Here is a 7,330-nt window from a genome sequence, read left to right on the forward strand (position 1 = left end):
CAGCACCACCTCGAGCTGCCTTCAAGGCTGCAATGGGGACGAGACCGTTGTCCGTCTCCTGGTGGACTGGACCTTCACGCAGAATATGTGGAGAGAGATGCGTTGCTATCTGTCCCAGTTCATCTCCAACACCTCGGTAACACAGGACGCTGTGCTCTACGGGCAGTTTCCCAGAAGGCACACCGAGACAGATATCAACTGCTGCTGGAAGACCATCAACTCGGTGAAGGAGGCTCTTTGGTCCGCCCAAAAACCTGCTGTTCTTCCAGCTGAAAGAGCTGACCACGACCGAGTGTTGCCGACTGGCACACTCCAAGGTCCAGGAGAATGTGCTGCAGGACGCACTGAGGCACGGTGCAGCCTATGCAAGGGCTCGATGGGAAAAGGCTACTGTGTGAAGCCATCCCACCTTTTATTATACAGAATGTATTATATGATATGTACTGTGTTTTCTATTGAAATAATGGGATCATAGTGTGTGCGATCTGTTTTGTATTGTTTTGAATTGAAATTGCGACTTTTACACTGAACTGTATGTATCCTTAAATTTTATGAAATAAAGTGTATTTTGAAAATACAAAGAATTGATGCACAAAGGCACTCCTCTGAGCAGCGAGAGACCTGTCCGACTGACTGAAAGAAGTCTTTTTTTGCCTGAAAGTTAGTGCGGTTTGACGTGTTGTTGCTCAAAGGCGCTGCCTGCTGGTGAGCAGAGGCAAATGCTCGAGCAAATCAGCCGTGTTCAGACAGACACGGAAAGCTTTCAGTTTTGAGAAAGGAAAAGCGCCAACATTTTAAGCAGTGAGCAGTCTGTAAAGTAAAGAAAGCGGCCTTGAGCTCAATACCGTTTACTGCAAAACCACTATTTTGAGCCGGAATTAAACCAGCGATTTAAGAATGATTTTGCTTTCAAGTTTTAATCTCTACAAGTTTTCTGCACTACCAACTGAGCTATCGAAGGGAAGCAGCAAAGGTCCCTCTCTTTGGTGATTGTTCACCGTACGCCATTTGACACTCCCTGACTCGTGGAATCGCGTGGGCATGACCGAGACTGACTCGGTACCTGCTCATACCGCAGCGCTGTGAGAGTGTGAGCTCCGACTTACTCTCCACACCCTGGGCCAGTGGAGCAATGGAGAAAGTGTCTGACCAGAATTCAGAAGATTGTTGGTTCGATTTCCACCTGGATGGAGAGTTTTTAAAAACTGCCGATGAGTTTCTGATTTTACACCTTGCAAACTGTGCTACTTCATAGTGCTGCCTGGAAATTTGTCCATTGCATGCCTTCTTAGCGCAGCAGGCAGCGCGTCAGTCTCATAATCTGAAGGTCCTGAGTTCAATCCTCAGAGAAGGCATTTTTAAGCTTTTTTTTCCATCTTTGCTCAAGACCAAAATCAAGAATTTTTGCTTCCTGCAGCACACCAAAAGATTTGCTGCCCCTTGACCTCTCTGTACCGTAGCACGCAGTGAAGCTTAAGAAGTACATGGACCATGGGCTCGCTGAAAACTGACGCCACTTTTGTTGCTGGACAATTGACCAAAGTAAAAAGGTGAGTGGAGAATGCAAGAATATATCCTCCCATCTCTCACATGCTCAGCGAGCACTCTATCAGTATCATAGAAAGGTTACAGCACGGAATGAGGCCATTTGGCCTATCGAGACCGTGCCGGCTCTATGAAAGAGCAATCCAGCTAGTCACACTCCCCCGCCCCATCCCCGTCGCCCTGCATTTGTATTTCCTTTCCATGATTGAATCAGCCCCTCGGGCAGTGCATTCCAGATTGTAACCACTCGCTGTGTAAAAAAACATTTTCCTCATGTCATCTTTGGTTCTTTTGCCAAACGCCTTAAATCTATGCCCTCTGGTCCTTGAACCTTCTGCCAATGGGAACTGTTTCTCTCTGTATATTCTGTCTAAACCCTTCGTGGTTTTGAAAATCTCTATCAAATCTCCTCGCAACCCTCTCTGTTCCAAGGAGAACAACCCCAGCTTCTCCAGTCTATCCACGTAAATAAAATTCTTCATCCCTGGAATCATTCGAGTAAGTCTCTTCTGCACCCTGTCTAAGGCCTTCACGTCATTCCTAAAGTGCGGTGCACAGAACTGAACACAATACTCCAGATATGGCTGAACCGTGTTTTATAAAGGTTCATCATGACTTCCATGCTTTTGTACTCTACCTATAAAGCCCAGGATCCCGTATGCTTTTTAACCGCTTTCTCAACCTGCCCTGTCACCTTCAACGATTTGTTCACATATACAACCAGATCTCTATTTTCCTGTACCCCTTTTAGAGTTGTGCCCTTTAGTTTATATTGCCTCTCCTGTTATTCCTGCCGAAATGCATCACTTTGCATTTTTCTGCGTTAATTTTCATCTGCCACGTGTCCGCCCATGCCACCAGCCTATCTATATCCTCTTGAAATCTATCGCTATCCTCCTCACTGTTTACTGAGCTTCCAAGTTTTGTGTCATCTGCAAATTTTGAAATTGCGACCTGTACACCCAAGTCCAAATCATTAATATATATCAAGAAAAGCAGTGGTCCCAGCACCGACTCCTGGGGAACACCACTGTACACCTCCTTGCAGTCCGAAAGACAACTGTTCACCACTAATCTACGTTTCCTGTCCCTTAGCCAATACTGTATCCATGTTTCTACTGCCCCACTTTATTCCATATTTGAGGTTGTTTCTTGTAAATTGCCCTTCACAGTAGCTGCTTCGCACTCGCCTCCAAGTAGCTCCATGACCAGCAGAGAAATCTTGCCTTGGGTTAGCCCCTCCCTGAATACAATCAATACTTTGCTCCAATCGGCTGTATCGAACATCAGCAAGTGAGCGACAGCAGAACGGGAAGCCGCAGTAATCGTGAATGATGCTGCGAAAAGCCCGAGCCTGCGGAAGGCAGACGAGGTCACCGGAAAGGCACAGCGTCCCCGAGCTTGAGGGAGCAGCGAGAGCCCTGTCTGTCTGACTGACTGACTGACTGATGGAAGAATGTTTTGCCTGAAAGCGGTTTGACGTGTTGTTACTCAAAGGCGTTCCCTGCTGGTGAGCAGAGGCAAATGCTCGATGAAAACAGCCGTGTTCGGGAAGACACAGAAAGTTTAATGTACCAACATGTTAAGCTGCAGGCCGCCTGTAAAGTTAAGAGAACGGCCTTGAGTTAATTACTTCAAAAGCACGTTTGTTCCATCAAACCAGCAACCTAAGGATAACTTTGACCTGTTGCTGTATTACAGTCCTCCGCTCTACCAGCTGAGCGATCAAAGGGAAGCAGCAAAACTGCTACTCTTTGGTGATTGTTCACTGTACACCTTTTGACACTCCCGGACTCGTGGAGTCGCGTGGGCATGACTGAGACTGACTCGGTACCTGCTCATAGCGCTGCGCTGTTACTTACTGTCTGTAACGTCAGCCAGTGCACTAATCGATAACATGTCTGTTCATAAATAAGCCCATTGTAGAGTTCGCTTCTCGTATGACTCGAAGGTTTCTGCTATTTTTTTAATTACAAAACAGACATTACGACATAAAATTTAAGAATACACAGAGTTAAAACTAAATTTGACAATTTCGAAGCAATACAATACAATACCGACTGTATCTCATGATATGACCTTTCCAGTAAAAGTGGCCTCACCCTCTGATCTCAAGGTGTGACCAGTCCAGTTAAAGGGGCCTCACCCTGTGATCTCACAGTATGACACGTCCAGTTAAAGGGGCCTCACCCTGTGATCTCACATTGTGACGAGTCGAGTTAAAGGGGCCTTAAGCAGCGTCTTCTTGTCCAGAGTCTGTGGAGCAGGACGAGAAGTGCTCGCACTTCTTCTTCCAGAAGCTGCTCAGAGAGACTTCTGTAATCAGCAGCCTGAAGGAGGAAGAGGGCTCGGTGACTTCTTCACAGACTGACATACTGAGGATCAGCAAGTCCTTTTATGCCGGACTTGCTGACCTTCAAGGCCACCCCACCTTGTATTGTACAGAATGTAACATAAGATATGTGATGAGTCCACCCCACCTTGTATTGTACAGAATGCAATCTAAGATATGTATTGAGTCCACCCCACCTTGTATTGTGTAGAATGTAATATAAGATATGTATTGAGTCCCCCCCACCTTGTATTGTGCAGAATGTAATATAAGATATGTATTGAGTCCACCCCACCTTGTATTGTACAGAATGTAATATAAGATATATATTGAGTCCACCCCACCTTGTATTATACAGAATGTAATGTAAGATATGGATTGAGTCCACCCCACCTTGTATTGTACAGAATGTAATATAAAATATATATTGAGTACACCCCATCTTGTATTGTACAGAATGTAATATAAGATATGTACTGAGTCCACCCCACCTTGTATTGTACAGAATGTAATATAAGATATGGACTGAGTCCACCCCGCCTTGTATTGTACAGAATGTAATATAAGATATGTACTGAGTCCATCCCACCTTGTATTATACAGAATGTAATATAAGATATGTACTGAGTCCACCCACCTTGTATTGGACAGAATGAAATATAAGATATGTACTGAGTCCACCCCACCTTGTATTGTACAGAATGTAATATAAGATATGGACTGAGTCCACCCACCTTGTATTGTACAGAATGTAATATAAGATATGGACTGAGTCCACCTCACCTTGTAATGTACGGAATGTAATATAAGATATGGACTGAGTCCACCCCACCTTGTATTGTACAGAATGTAATATAAGATATGGACTGAGTCCACCTCACCTTGTAATGTACAGAATGTAATATAAGATATGGACTGAGTCCACCTCACCTTGTAATGTACGGAATGTAATATAAGATATGGACTGAGTCCAACCCCCCTTGTATTGTACAGAATGTAATATAAGATATGTACTGAGTCCACCCCACCTTGTATTGTACAGAATGTAATATAAGATATGTACTGAGTCCACCCCACCTTGTATTGTACAGAATGTAATAAAAGATATGGACTGAGTCCACCCCACCTTGTATTGTACAGAATGTAATATAAGATATGTACTGAGTCCACCCCACCTTGTATTGTACAGAATGTAATATAAGATATGTACTGAGTCCACCCCACCTTGTATTGTACAGAATGTAATATAAGATATGTACTGAGTCCACTCCACCTTGTATTGTACAGAATGTAATAAAAGATATGTACTGAGTCCACCCCACCTTGTATTGTACAGAATGTAATAAAAGATATGGACTGAGTCCACCCCACCTTGTATTGTACAGAATGTAATTTAAGATATGGACTGAACCCACCGCATCTTGTGTTGTCCAGAATGTAGTATAAGATATGTACTTTGCTTTCTATTAAAATACTGGGATCATAGTGTGTGGGATCTATTGTGTATTGTTTTGAACTGAAATTTTGACTTTTACACTGAACTGTTAGTATCCTTAAATTTTATGAAATAAAATATACTTTGAAATTTTAAGAAGTTGCTGCTCAAAGCCGCCCCCTGCTGGTTAGCAAAGATAAATGCTCGAGCGAAACAGCCGTGTTCGGGCAGACACAGAAAGCTTTCAGGTTTGAGAAAAGAGGCGTCAACATGTTGAGCTGTCGGCTGCCTGGAAAGTTAAAAGAGCGGCCTTGAGCTAAATGCTGCTTAATCCAAAAGCGGACACGTTCCTTCAAGCTGGAATTGAAACAATGATCTCAGGATGACTTTGCTTTGTGATTTGTTTGATGAATTATCCTCCACTCTCCCAGCAGAACTATCGAAGGGAAGCAGCAAAGGTTCCTCTCTTTGGTGATTGTTCACCGTGCGCCTTTAAAGACTCCCGGACTCGTGGAGTCACGTGGGCATGACCGAGACTGACTCGGTCCCTGCTCATCCCGCAGCGCTGTGGGAGTGTGAGCTCCGACTTCCTCTCCACAACCTGGGTCAGTGGATCGATGGGTAACGTGTCTGACTCAAGGCCAGAAGATTGTAGGTTTGATTTCTAACTGGTTTGAAGGTTTTTGCACATTTTTTTAATGACAAAATAAACCTTATTTCATAAAATTTAAGAATCCACAGAGTTCAAATAAATGATCACAATTTCAAAGCAATGCAATTCATAACAATACAGATCGTACACAATATGATCCCAATATTACAATTCAAACAAAGTTAATATCTCATAATACACGGTGACCAATACCACGTGGGCTGGCCTTACACGGTTTCCTTTCCCCAGAGAGCCAAACTGTTATCAAACTGTTGGGGATGCACCGGGACAGAAAACAATTCTCTCCACACCTTCCGCGTGAAGGGACATTCCATCAGGAGGTGGATGACAGTCTCGCCATGCTGCAGCCTCGAGGGCAGCTCGCGGTGGCGCTGAGATTCCGTGTGTGTTCGAAGGATTGCACTGGAATGGCCTTTCTCACCAACATCCAGGTCACATCCTGGCGCCGGTTGGTCAGTTCCGGCGACGAGACATTCTGCCAAATGGCATCGACCGTATGTTCGTGGAACTGCCCGATCCGGTCCAGCCTCTCCTTTCCTTGAAGGACCCCCAGAACTTTCCTTGTTGTCTGAGGGCTTTGTCGTCAAAGGGGTTCCTCCTCAGGAACTTCTCCATCTGGGACAGGTGGGGGCAGGGGATGGTCCAACTCGACGGTACTTCCTATATCTGCTCGGCCAGCGTAGGAACTGAGCACGCAGTGATTTTTCTGTAGGATCGGCCTCCTCTTAGCATCATTCCTGATTACTGTGGTTTCTCGTTCAGCTGTTCTGGGGAGTAAGGTGGGTCAATTGAAGCAAGTTTCAGTGGGGCAACATTTAGGGAACAGTGATCATAGTATCATGAGGTTTAGATTAGATATGGAGAAGGACAAGGAGCAATCTAGAGCCGAGCGGAGGGAGCGTCCGATAAAAGGCGGGATTTCAGAGCGCTGAGAAGAGCCGAGCGGAGCGGAGGGAGCGTCGGATAAAAGGCGGGATTTCAGAGCGCTGAGAACAGCTGAGAGGAGCCGAGCCGAGCGGAGGGAGCGTCCGATAAAAGGCGGGATTTCAGAGCGCTGAGAACAGCTGAGAGGAGCCGAGCCGAGCGGAGGGAGCGTCCGATAAAAGGCGGGATTTCAGAGCGCTGAGAGGAGCCGAGCCGAGCGGAGGGAGCGTCCGATAAAAGGCGGGATTTCAGAGCGCTGAGAACAGCTGAGAGGAGCCGAGTGGAGGGAGTGTCCGATAAAAGGCGGGATTTCAGAGCGCTGAGAACAGCTGAGAGGAGCCGAGCGGAGGGAGTGTCCGATAAAAGGCGGGATTTCAGAGCGCTGAGAACAGCCGAGCCGAGCGGAGCGGAGGGAGCGTCC

At 45.7% G+C, this 7,330-nt stretch overlaps 1 non-coding gene across 1 annotated transcript; it reads left to right on the top strand.

Moving 5' to 3' along the window:
• Positions 1-1,282: 1,282 nt before the first annotated feature.
• On the top strand, positions 1,283-1,355 carry trnam-cau (transfer RNA methionine (anticodon CAU)). Its single transcript has one exon. It is a non-coding gene; the product is annotated as a tRNA-Met (tRNA).
• The last annotated feature ends 5,975 nt before the right edge of the window (positions 1,356-7,330 follow it).

Source organism: Heptranchias perlo, unplaced genomic scaffold (assembly GCF_035084215.1).
Source record: "Heptranchias perlo isolate sHepPer1 unplaced genomic scaffold, sHepPer1.hap1 HAP1_SCAFFOLD_47, whole genome shotgun sequence".
In the NCBI taxonomy this organism is placed as follows: Eukaryota; Metazoa; Chordata; class Chondrichthyes; order Hexanchiformes; family Hexanchidae; genus Heptranchias; species Heptranchias perlo.